The sequence below is a fragment of the Salmo salar genome, unplaced genomic scaffold (assembly GCF_905237065.1).
Source record: "Salmo salar unplaced genomic scaffold, Ssal_v3.1, whole genome shotgun sequence".
Taxonomy (NCBI): Eukaryota; Metazoa; Chordata; class Actinopteri; order Salmoniformes; family Salmonidae; genus Salmo; species Salmo salar.
Window position 1 is genome coordinate 1 of NW_025547963.1, and position 14,329 is coordinate 14,329.

Consider the following 14,329-nt stretch of genomic DNA (forward strand, 5'->3'; position numbering starts at 1 on the left):
TGTTCCATTCCAGGTTCACAACACAACTGATTGGCTCAAACACATTAAGAAAGTAAGTAAGATTTTTTTTGTCACGAATTGCGCCATGCGCGTCACCCTTCTTTACCATTCGGATAGTGTCTGGGACGCACGAACAAAACGCCGCTATTCGGATATAACGATGGATTATTTTGGACCAAACCAACATTTGTTTTGAAGTAGCAGTCCTGGGAGTGCATTCTGATGAAGACAATAAAAGGTAATCAAACTTTTATAATAGTAAATATGATTATGGTGAGTGCTAAACTTGCCGGGTGTCTAAATAGCGAGCCCGTGATGCCTGGGCTATGTACTTAGAATATTGCAAAATGTGCTTTCACCAAAAAGCTATTTTAAAATCGGACATATCGAGTGCATAGAGGAGGTCTGTATCTATAATTCTTAAAATAATTGTTATGCTTTTTGTGAACGTTTATCGTGAGTAATTTAGTAAAATGTTAGCGAATTCCCGGAAGTTTGCGGGGGTATGCTAGTTCTGAACGTCACATGCTAATGTAAAAAGCTGGTTTTTGATATAAATATGAACTTGATTGAACAAAACATGCATGTATTGTATAACATAATGTCCTAGGGTTGTCATCTGATGAAGATCATCAAAGGTGAGTGCTGCATTTAGCTGTCTTCTGGGTTTTGGTGACATTATATGCTGGCTTGAAAAATGGGTGTCTGATTATTTCTGGCTTGGTACTCTGCTGACATAATCTAATGTTTTGCTTTCGTTGGAAAGCCTTTTTGAAATCGGACAGTGTGGTTAGATTAACGAGAGTCTTGTCTTTAAATGGCTGTAAAATAGTCATATGTTTGAGAAATTGAAGTAATAGGATTTTTAAGATTTTGAAAATCGCGCCACAGGCTGCAAGTGGCTGTTACGTAGGTGGGACGAATTCGTCCCGCCTAGCCTAGAGAGGTTAACACTTTTTTGGTTACCACATGATTCCATATGTATTATTTCATAGTTTTGATGTCTTCACTATTATTCTACAATGTCGAAAATAGTAAAAATAAAGAAAACCCCTTGAATGAGTGGGTGTCCTAAAACTTCTAAACGGTAGTGTGTGTATATATAGTTAGTTAGTGTGTGTATAAAGGTAAACAGGTGGGGTTCAACCCACCTGCTCTGTGATGTGTATTTCACGATTCACATTTGTGATCATATGTGTTTTTGGACATTTGACACGAAGTTAATGTCCATATCAGAACACTAGATGAAGCTAGATATCGCGAGATGATATAAAGTTAATGTCCATATCAGAACACTAGATGAAGCTAGATATCGCGAGATGATATGAAGTTAATGTCCATATCAGAACACTAGATGAAGCTAGATATCGCGAGATGATAGGTAACTAAAAGTACTGTAATTAAAAGTAAAGTGTGAAACTCCACCACCCTTTTCCCCCGTTATTTCTGGAACAGACGTCGTGTTACATTCTGTTCGTTGACAAATTAGCCTTTCGACTGTTTGGTTTATTTTTCTAAACTCCTAATAGTTTTATTCACCAGTTACAAACAGCTTTACCTTGGAGTCAGACTTGTTTTGTAGTGAAATGAAGACCTTTCCGACCTCGGCGGTCTGGTGTTTAGCCTGTTATGGCTAGGGGGCAGTATTTTCACGGCTGGATAAAAAACGTACCCGATTTAATCTGGTTACTACTCCTGCCCAGTAACTAGAATATGCATATAATTATTGGCTTTGGATAGAAAACACCCTAACGTTTCTAAAACTGTTTGAATGGTGTCTGTGAGTATAACAGAACTCATATGGCAGGCAAAAACCTGAGAACATTTCATGCAGGAAGTGGCCTGTCTGACAAGGTGTCGTTCTTCTTGTCTCTGTTTATTGAAGAGTGAGGATCTTAGCTGTCCCGTGACACTTCCTACGGCTGCCATAGGTTCTCAGAAGGCGGCAAAAAGCGGAATCGTGGCTTTGCAGGCTCTGGCTGAAACAAAGTAGCGCGTTTGGGTAGTGGCTGGTTACAGTACTGTGAGACTCAGGCTCGTGCCCGCGTCGACCGAAAGGTTTGTTTTCATTCCTCTGTTTAGCTAAATGGACATTCCCGGTCGGAATATTATCGCTTTTTACGAGAAAAATGGCATAAAAATGGATTTTAAACAGCGGTTGACATGCTTCGAAGTACGGTAATGGAATATTTAGATTTTTTTTGTCACGAATTGCGCCATGCGCGCGACCCTTCTTTACCATTCGGATAGTGTCTGGGACGCACGAACAAAACGCCGCTATTCGGATATAACGATGGATTATTTTGGACCAAACCAACATTTGTTATTGAAGTAGCAGTCCTGGGAGTGCATTCTGACGAAGACAACAAAAGGTAATCAAACTTTTATAATAGTAAATCTGATATTGGTGAGTGCTAAACTTGCCGGGTGTCTAAATAGCTAGCCCGTGATGGCTGGGCTATGTACTTAGAATATTGCAAAATGTGCTTTCACCAAAAAGCTATTTTAAAATCGGACATATCGAGTGCATAGAGGAGTTCTGTATCTATAATTCTTAAAATAATTGTTATGCTTTTTGTGAACGTTTATCGTGAGTAATTTAGTAAATTGTTAGCAAATTCCCCGGAGGTTTGCGGGGGGTATGCTAGTTCTGAACGTCACATGCTAATGTAAAAAGCTGTTTTTTGATATAGATATGAACTTGATTGAACAAAATATGCATGTATTGTATAACATAATGTCCTAGGTGTGTCATCTGATGAAGATCATCAAAGGTTAGTGCTGCATTTAGCTGTCTTCTGGGTTTTTGTGACATTATATGCTACCTTGAAAAATGGGTGTCTGATTATTTCTGGCTTGGTACTCTGTTGACATAATCTAATGTTTTGCTTTCGCTGTAAAGACTTTTTGAAATCGGACAGTGTGGTTAGATAAAGGAGAGTCTTATCTTTAAAATGCTGTGAAATAGTCATATGTTTGAAAAATTGAAGTTTTTGTATTTTTGAGGAATTTGTATTTCGCGCCACGCCCATCATTGGATATTGGAGCAGGTGTTCCGCTAGCGGAACGTCTAGATGTAAGAGGTTAAAGGTCTTACACACATCAGCTGAGGAGAGCGTGATCACACAGTTGTCCGGAACAGCTGATGCTCTTATGCATGTTTCAGTGTTACTTGCCTCGAAGCGAGCATAGAAGTAGTTTAGCTCGTCCGATAGGCTAAAAGGGCTAGGAACAGAAGGTTAATTGTTCTGCTTGAAACATGTAGGTATTACAGACACGGTCAGGGAGAGGTTGAAAATGTCAGTGAAGACACTTGCCAGTTGATCAGCACATGCTCGCAGTACACGTCCTGGTAATCCGTCTGGCCCTGCGGCCTTGTGAATGTTGACCTGTTTAAAGGTCTTACTCACATCGGCTACGGAGAGCGTGATCACACAGTCGTCCATAACAGCTGATGCTCTCATGCATGCCTCAGTGTTGCTTGCCTCGAAGCGAGCATAGAAGGCATTTAGCTCGTCTGGTAGGCTCGCGTCACTGGGCAGCTCGCGGCTGTCTTTCCCTTTATAGTCTGTAATGGTTTGCAAGCCCTGCCACATCTGAAAAGCGTCGGAGCCGGTGTAGTACGATTCAATCTTAGTCCTGTATTGATGCTTTGCCTGTTTGATGGTTCATCGGAGGGCATAGCAGGATTTTCTTATAAGCTTCCGGGTTAGAGTCCTGCACCTTGAAAGCGGCAGCTCTATCCTTGTGAAATAATCTGTCTGTAAACAATTGTTGGAAAAAATTACTTGTGTCATGCACAAAGTAGATGTCCTAACCGACATGCCAAAACTATAGTTTGTTAACAAGAAATTTGTGTAGTGGTTGAAAAACGAGTTTTAATGACTCCAACTGAAGTGTAAACTTCTGACTTCAACTGTATCTATCTGGTCAGTTTATTCTGATGTTGCTTCATTCTAAATCATCCTTTCTATCTTTAATAGAGTCTGAGAGGATTGAAGGGGTGGAGATGGAGACTTTATCTGGTTCAGGGAGGAAGTCTGCTCCTGGTCCTGAGATGGAGACTTTACTAGCTGCTGGACTACAGAAGAATGAGCTGCATAGTTCCTATGGTTTTCTTATAGACTTCAACTATAGAGTGGAGGAAGAGTTTCTATAGACATATAGAGACAATAACTTTCTATAGAGCTGAGTTACAATAGAGAGTCTATAACTATAGAGCTGAGTTACTATAGAGAGACTATAACTATAGAGAGACTATAACTATAGAGCTGAGTTACTATAGAGAGACTATAACTATAGAGCTGAGTTACTATAGAGAGACTATAACTATAGAGCTGAGTTACTATAGAGAGACTATAACTATAGAGCTGAGTTACTATAGAGAGACAGTAACTTTCTATAGAGACCTATCCCACCTAACAAAGCGGAGTTTCTGAGTATATAACTGAGTGATATGAATCTTGGTGAGACAGAGTCCTCTGATCAACGTGTTGGTCACTACTCTATAATCCACTTCCAGTAGTTAGTTCTTTACTTTTTGAAGTTTTACTACCCATGTTTGTGTTATGGGTTTATATCCATTTCCTGGTTATTCTATATATGTGTTCCCCATAAACAATGTCTTTCTAATCCCCGTCAGGAATTGATAGTGTTGAATTCAATGGAATGATGGACTAAGGTCTCCTGTTAGAATCTGTTACAGATGGTTTCCATGGTTTCCACGTTTGATGCCGTTCCATTGGCTCCGTTCCAGCCTTTATTCTGAGGCTCCTCCCCTCAGTTTCCGATTTATTGAAATGTTTATATTTTAGCTTCAATGTGCCTGTTTTATTTTGACTTTTTCAAGTGTATTTTTATGCTCTACATTTTTAGTTTTCACCTTCAGAATATACAGAGGGAAATTATTGACACCCTTGTTAGCATTAATGAGAATATTAAATAAATAAATAAAATACTGACCGATTTGTATGCTTAAAATAAATTATCTACAGAGGTCAGAATATATATTATTTTAAACTATACTAACAATTTTTCTCATAAATATATTTTGTTGTAATGTTTTATTTTAAAAAATGTAGGGGTCAAAATGATTCAGAATGTTGATGTAGTAGATGGGAACAATATTGGGACAAAATACTTTTGACTACTTTATTTATTAGAATCTTTAGACCTTTTTGAGAAAATAAATATTATTTGTTAAACATTATATTACACAACATATTTTTGTTCAACGAAATATTTTTCTCTCAGGATGACATCGCTTCATTCTATTGGTATAAAATAATACAATTGACACATTATGATATAGCTCAGTATTTAAATTATTTATTTTATACAGTCATTATCTTTATCAGGGTGTCAATAATTCCAGACCCACTGTATATTATATATTGATGTATTTTATACAGTCATTATTATCCTTATCAAGGGTGCCAATAATTCCAGACCTACTGTATATTATATATTGATGTATTTTATACAGTCATTATTATCTTTATCAAGGGTGTCAATAATTCCAGACCCACTGTATATTATATATTGATCATGTATATGCAGGTGAATGGTATTTTCCATGTATTGATGATTTCTTGTTTTAATAAACTAGGACATCATTGTGTGAGAACGTGACTCCAGTGTAATATTTTAACATTATTGAATGTCAGTAGGTAGTGTCACCTTACTGTTTCCTTGGTGACCTGTGGTAGAGACAGGTATGGAGACAGGTCATCAGTCTGTTATATAGAGCTATGGAGACAGGTCATCAGTCTGTTATATAGAGCTATGGAGACAGGTCATCAGTCTGTTATATAGAGCTATGGAGACAGGTCATCAGTCTGTTATATAGAGCTATGGAGACAGGTCATCAGTCTGTTATATAGAGCTATGGAGACAGGTCATCAGCCTGTTATATAGAGCTATGGAGACAGGTCATCAGTCTGTTATATAGAGCTATGGAGACAGGTCATCAGTCTGTTATATAGAGCTATGGAGACAGGTCATCAGTCTGTTATATAGAGCTATGGAGACAGGTCATCAGTCTGTTATATAGAGCTATGGAGACAGGTCATCAGTCTGTTATATAGAGCTATGGAGACAGGTCATCAGTCTGTTATATAGAGCTATGGAGACAGGTCATCAGTCTGTTATATAGAGCTATGGAGACAGGTCATCAGTCTGTTATATAGAGCTATGGAGACAGGTCATCAGTCTGTTATATAGAGCTATGGAGACAGGTCATCAGTCTGTTATATAGAGCTATGGAGACAGGTCATCAGTCTGTTATATAGAGCTATGGAGACAGGTCATCAGCCTGTTATATAGAGCTATGGAGACAGGTCATCAGTCTGTTATATAGAGCTATGGAGACAGGTCATCAGCCTGTTATAAAGAGCTATGGAGACAGGTCATCAGCCTGTTATATAGAGCTATGGAGACAGGTCATCAGCCTGTTATATAGAGCTATGGAGACAGGTCATCAGCCTGTCATATAGAGCTATGGAGACAGGTCATCAGCCTGTTATATAGAGCTATGGAGACAGGTCATCAGTCTGTTATATAGAGCTATGGAGACAGGTCATCAGTCTGAGACCTATAAGCAGCAGGTAATGACATGCAGTTAAAGATATTACACAAGGACTATAAGCAGCAAGGAAATTGATGGATAGGTCAACCTTAAAAAAACTGTAAACTACCATCGGCTGCCCAACGACCCACAACTTTAAAATCCCTTGGTAAACTACCATCGGCTGCCCGAGGACCCACAACTTTAAAATCCCTTGGTAAACTACCATCGGCTGCCCGAGGACCCACAACTTTTGAAGTAGTGGCTCCATGTCCTGAAGAGGAAGGACGTGCCAGCTCGAGGTAGCAGGTTCTGTAGACAGCACTTCGCGGAGGAAGACCTTGTGATGAAGGGCACTTTCAATGCTGCAACCGGGAGTTTCCAAATGATAAAGACTCCTATGTTTACTTTGAAGCCCTCTGCTTGTTCCTCCATTTGAAATGTCGAGGGTTATGGTGTAGGGGTTACCGACCGACCGTCAGCCTGAGGTAACGTTAACCGGTCATGACTGTTGTTGACTACGTTTTAAAAATATATATATTTCACCTTTATTTAACCAGGTAGGCCAGTTGAGAACAAGTCATCATTTACAACTGCGACCTGGCCAAGATAAAGCAAAACAGTGCGACAAAATCAAACACAGAGTTACACATTAAAAAAACATACAGTCAATAACACAATAGAACAAATTATGTACAGTGTGTGCAAATGTAGTAAGATTAGGGAAGTAAGGCAAAAAATAGGCCATAGAGGTGAAATAATTACAATTTAGCATTAACACTGGAATGATAGATGTGCAGATGATGATGTGCAAGTAGAGATACTGGGGTGCAAAAGAGCAAGAGGGTAAGTAATAATATGGGGAAGAGGTAGTCGGGTGTGCTATTTACAGATGGGCTGTGTACAGGTACAGTGATCGGTAAGCTGCTCTGACAGCTGATGCTTAAAGTTAGAGAGGGAGATATAAGACTCCAACTTCAGAGATTTTTGCAATTTGTTCCAATAATTGGCAGCAGAGAACTGGAAGGAAAGGCGACCAAAGGAAGTGTTGGTGGTGACCAGTGAAGTATACCTGCTGGAGCGCCTGCTAGGGGTGGGTGTTGCTATGGTGACCAGTGAGCTGATATAAGGCATTCATCTGAGTGGTCTGATAACAACTCTCTGTCCTCAGAGAGTTAACCCCATTCATCTGAGTGGTCTGATAACTCTCTATCCTCAGAGGTAAGTTAACCCCATTCATCTGAGTGGTCTGATAACTCTCTATCCTCAGAGGTAAGTTAACCCCATTCATCTGAGTGGTCTGATAACTCTCTATCCTCAGAGGTAAGTTAACCCCATTCATCTGAGTGGTCTGATAACTCTCTATCCTCAGAGGTAAGTTAACCCCATTCATCTGAGTGGTCTGATAACTCTCTATCCTCAGAGGTAAGTTAACCCCATTCATCTGAGTGGTCTGATAACTCTCTATCCTCAGAGGTAAGTTAACCCCATTCATCTGAGTGGTCTGATAACTCTCTATCCTCAGAGGTAAATTAACCCCATTCATCTGAGTGGTCTGATAACTCTCTATCCTCAGAGGTAAGTTAACCCCATTCATCTTAAGTTTACAGAGTGTTTTGATTCCCCTTCTTTTTTCCTTAATTAAAAAGTATCTACTTTTCTTTTCACCTTTTTCAAGCCATTGTTTTCTGGATCTTATGAAGGCTCCTCTAACCTTATGAAGGCTCCTCTAGCCTTATGAAGGCTCCTCTAACCTTATGAAGGCTCCTCTAGCGTTATGAAAGCTCCTCTAACCTTATGAAGGCTCCTCTAACCTTATGAAGGCTCCTCTAACCTTATGAAAGCTCCTCTAACCTTATGAAGGCTCCTCTAGCCTTATGAAGGCTCCTCTAGCCTTATGAAGGCTCCTCTAGCCTTATGAAGGCTCCTGAAGCCATTTCCTCATAAAATGTATCTAGTTGATTCTGTAAATCATTAAATGTAGCTTTTCATTAAGATTAAGATGCTCAATCTCTGTGATATCCGCTTGTCTTAGAGAGATCAGCTACCTCACCATCTCAAAGCAAGCCGTTTCCCATGAGTAATACAGGCTGAGCAGCTACCTCACATCTCCCACCAGAGTATGTATCATCATTACTGCACATTCTTACAGTCAGCCATATGACTTTATGATCCGTCAGGACTGCAGGCTGTATTTTTACCTCTACAGTGTTGGGCTCCGGGCCAGAGGCTCCAGACTAGAGGTTATCACCCACAAGTCAATTCTTGATTACTCCATGTGTCCATGTGTACAGTTTCTCTCCAGGGTTTTAACTCTCCATATGTCAGTTAAGTCTCTGTTATTGCAGGTCAAAACAGACTTGAGGAACAGACTCTCCATCACCCCCCCCCCCACCAAGGAGCTCAAATACAGGTGGGCGTTGGAAATCTTTTCCCAAAAGCCCATTAGAATAAAGTGCTCTGACAAAGGCTGTAAACTGTCAGAACTAGATTTTTGTCAGAACCTGGAAATAGATTTCCAACGCCCATGAATTAGTGGGCTCTAACTTACGTTCAATCAAATGTTCCTCTGTTCATTTTGTCAAGATAAACTTTGCTGTGTTTCTTTAGATAGCTGCAGCACATTAAACTGCATCCTGTTTACTATAGTTATTTTACCAATACGTTATGGAGCTGATTTCTGAGGGTGGAATTTATATTTTAGATGGTTTGAGTTTTTCCTTTAAAAAATAAATAATCACCACAACCTTTTCAGTACTTATACATGTTTTTTTTTTTTGGGGGGGACCTGCTAAAAAAGGGGGGACCTCCACTAACTTTTCCCCAACAGCACACATCTTCCAGAAGAAACACTGGAACACATCAACTTCATAGAACAGCAAACACACTCATATCTTTCACCCAACACACACTTTTATGAGTAGGGCAGACCAAAACAACTGACACACACACACACAGTATGTGGAGGTTGAGGTGTGTGTCCTGGTGAAAGGAGAGGTCATGTTATTCAGGAAGTTGTTCTTCAGAGGGAGCAGCATCACAGGGTAGAGCCTTCAGATACCTTCTAACATCTTCAGAGGGAAGAACAAAAGTTATTTTTTAAGTTTTTATCGCCCGACTAAACTCTAAAGATATAAATATCTCTTACATCAGTCACAGTCAATTCATTCATTTTTATTTACCTTCAGTCTCATTCTGAATGTCGCAAAACTCTTGGATATCTGCACGAACCCTAGCATAAATGATGAATCAGCGATATACAAATTGGCTTAATTATTTATTTACAAAAAAAAAAAAAAATGATAATCACACAGAATTACATAAAAACACGAACAGGATAGCTTACACATTGATTACTACACAACGCAATGAAAGGTCCCTAGTGGACTAAACCGATATGACGGCTTCTACACAAAATGAAAAGGGAGGGGCATGTAAGAAAGAGCGGGAGAAAAGACAAGGACTTCATTAATATACACACAGCTGAGAACTATTCTCATCGAAATGCTAATACTTTGCACATGAGCAGCCACTAATTTGAAAGAATTGCAATGTACATATTTACGTGGCTATGTCTTTGCTATTTCTCCGTTGAAAACCCTCGATCCGTCTGGGGAGTAATTTGACAGAAAGTCTCTGGTTTGTACACCAGAGATCAAAGTCTTTCGTAGTTGTAGCTCTGTTATAATGGATACATCAGACATACCAATGGTCGTTTGATAGGAAATGTTACATCACAAATTAGTAATGACTTCGACATGATTGTTCTGAGGTCCTGAGCGCTCTGGCCTGGCCAAGATAAAGCAAAGCAGTGCGACAATAACAACAACACAGAGCTAAACATAAACAAAATGTACAGTCAATAACACAATAGAAAAATCTCCAACGGAGCTAATCCAGTTTGTTCTCCAGTGATTTGATAGGATAGTCTCCAACTGAGCTCATCCAATTTGTTCTCCAGTGACTGTACATTCACCAGGGAATAGAGGCGGTTTATTTCTTACGGCGGTATAGCACCCTGACACGAAACTATGTATCTTATTGTTCTGCGTCTCGGGGATTAGGGCGTGGTCTTGGGGATTAGGGCGTGGTCTCGGGGATTAGGGCGTGGTCTCGGGGATTAGGGCGTGGTCTCGGGGATTAGGGCGTGGTCCAGGGTGCGCAGTATATCCGACTCGTTGAATTAGAAATGGAGGTTAGAGATGTTCTGACGTCCAGAAGAAACATTATGTACAAAACAAGATTGGATCATCGCCAAAATGAGATAGGATCAGCACCAAAACAAGATTGGATCAGCACCCCCCCCCCCACACACACACACACACACAGAGGGTCTGCTTCCCAAACCAAAGGTTTAATGTTTAATGGGAGGACCAAAAGGCAGAACAGCTTCTATCCCCAAGCCATAAGACTGCTGAACAATTAATAAAATGGCCACCTGGACTATTTACATGGACCACTTTATATTTTGCCCCTGACTCTATGTGCTGTCACTCCAACACACACACACACACACTACATATTGATGCTACACACTGTTTCACACTCGTTGTTGTTATTTTATTGTGTTGATATTTCCTTTTTTATTTAGAAATAATTTGTCTGACTTTATCTGCATTGTTAGGAAAGGGCTCGTAAAGCATTTCACAGTAAAGTCTACACCTGTTGTATTATGTGGCCCAAAACATATGATTTGATGTGACGGTGCCTCTTAGTCCCTGGCTTCAAGAAAGATGTTTCAAAAACTGAAATGACACTTTTTGTACACTGAGAGGTGGTATAGCACAGCTTATTGGATAACAGGCTTTCTGTGATTCCTCGCCTCCTATCTCCTCCTGAGTCATATTGGAGGAGAATGTCCAAGGTCCCTCCCCTGACCTTCTCGAATGTGTACAAAACTCTCTCTCTTTCTCTCTCTCTCTCTCTCACTCTCCCCTCAGCTGTCCCTCTTCGTCCCTCTCTCCCCCTCCCTCTCCCCCTCCCTCCCCCTGTCTCTATCCTCCCAGCCCTCTCTCCCTCTCCCTCCCCCAGCCCTCTCTCTTCCTCCCTCTCTCCCCTCAGCCCTCCCTCTCTTCCTCCCTCTCTCTCCTCACCCCTCTCTCTCTTTCTCCCTCTCTCCCCTCAGCCCTCCCTCTCTTCCATCCTCTCTCTCCTCAGCCCTCTCTCTTTCTCCCTCTCTCTCCTCAGCCCTCTCTCTCGTCCCCCCTCTCTCTCTCCCCAGCGCTCTCTCTTCCTCCCTCACCTACATTCCTCCCCCTCTAACTTCCTCTTCTAAACTGTATAACCGTATCTTATGTATGATCAAACCACTTCCATGTGATCTCCTGTCTGCCCTGGCCTTTCCAGAGGCCTCAACACCCCCTCCTCCCCACCTCTAGCTATGATAGACATTTCAACCCCTTATCCAGCAATTATACTCTGTGTCTGTGTGTGTGTGTGTGTGTGTGTGTGTGTGTGTGTGTGTGTGTGTGTGTGTCGGTCTTCATCGCTGGGAGTTTTAAACATTAAAGAGTTGTTCACTCGTATTGTTCTTCCTCTTACGTCATACCTGTCACACACACACCAGTCCAACAATAACACTGTGAAATACTGATGTTAACTTTAGGATCTTATCCGTTATTGATAAAACAGTTAGTGTTGATTAAACAATTGGTCCATCTAAGATCAACAGAATGACTTTTTCTATATTGGAATATGTCACTACCTTCATAATAACAGACCTGACCCCATCACTACCTCTACTACACCGTCACCACCCACACAGACCTGACCCCATCACTACCTCTACTACACCGTCACCACCCACACAGACCTGACCCCATCACTACCTCTACTACACCATCACCACCCACACAGACCTGACCCCATCACTACCTCTACTACACCATCACCACCCACACAGACCTGACCCCATCACTACCTCTACTACACCATCACCACCCACACAGACCTGACCCCATCACTACCTCTACTACACCGTCACCACCCACACAGACCTGACCCCATCACTACCTCTACTACACCATCACCACCCACACAGACCTGACCACATCACTACCTCTACTACACCATCACCACCCACACAGACCTGACCCCATCACTACCTCTACTACACCATCACCACCCACACAGACCTGACCCCATCACTACCTCTACTACACCATCACCACCCACAGACCTGACCCCATCACTACCTCTACTACACCATCACCACCCACACAGACCTGACCCGATCACTACCTCTACTACACCATCACCACCCACACAGACCTGACCCCATCACTACCTCTACTACACCATCACCACCCACACAGACCTGACCCCATCACTACCTCTACTACACCATCACCACCCACACAGACCTGACCCGATCACTACCTCTACTACACCATCACCACCCACACAGACCTGACCCCATCACTACCTCTACTACACCGTCACCACCCACACAGACCTGACCCCATCACTACCTCTACTACACCATCACCACCCACACAGACCTGACCCCATCACTACCTCTACTACACCATCACCACCCACACAGACCTGACCCCATCACTACCTCTACTACACCATCACCACCCACACAGACCTGACCCCTGTCTCTCTCTCTCTCCACACTCTCATTCTCCGAGGATGTGCTCTTCAATACGATCTTGTGAGGATGAGAGTGTGGAGAACGCATAAATCATTACATTTTAGAAGCACTCTCCCCCCCCTACTCTACTACCTCACGCTGCTCCTCCCCCTACTGTATTACCTCACGCTGCTCCTCCCCCTACTGTATTACCTCACGCTGCTCCTCCCCTACTGTATTACCTCACGCTGCTCCTCCCCTACTGTATTACCTCACGCTGCTCCTCCCCCTACTGTATTACCTCACGCTGCTCCTCCCCTACTGTATTACCTCACGCTGCTCCTCCCCCTACTGTATTACCTCACGCTGCTCCTCCCCCTACTGTATTACCTCACGCTGCTGATCCCCCTACTGTATTACCTCACGCTGCTCCTCCCCCTACTGTATTACCTCACGCTGCTCCTCCCCCTACTGTATTACCTCACGCTGCTCCTCCCCCTACTGTATTACCTCACGCTGCTGATCCCCCTAGTGTATTACCTCACGCTGCTCCTCCCCTACTGTATTACCTCACGCTGCTCCTCCCCCTACTGTATTACCTCACGCTGCTCCTCCCCTACTGTATTACCTCACGCAGCTCCTCCCCCTACTGTATTACCTCACGCAGCTCCTCCCCCTACTGTATTACCTCACGCTGCTCCCCCCTACTGTATTACCTCACGCTGCTCCTCCCCTACTGTATTACCTCACGCTGCTCCTCCCCTACTGTATTACCTCACGCTGCTCCTCCCCCTACTGTATTACCTCACGCTGCTCCTCCCCTACTGTATTACCTCACGCTGCTCCTCCCCCTACTGTATTACCTCACGCTGTTCCTCCCCCTACTGTATTACCTCACGCTGCTCCTCCCCCTACTGTATTACCTCACGCTGCTCCTCCCCCTACTGTATTACCTCACGCTGCTCCTCCCCTACTGTATTACCTCACGCTGCTGCTCCCCTACTGTATTACCTCACGCTGTTCCTCCCCCTACTGTATTACCTCACGCTGCTCCTCCCCTACTGTATTACCTCACGCAGCTCCTCCCCCTACTGTATTACCTCACGCTGCTCCTCCCCCTACTGTATTACCTCACGCTGTTCCTCCCCCAACTCTATTACCTCACGCTGCACCTCCTCACTTCACTT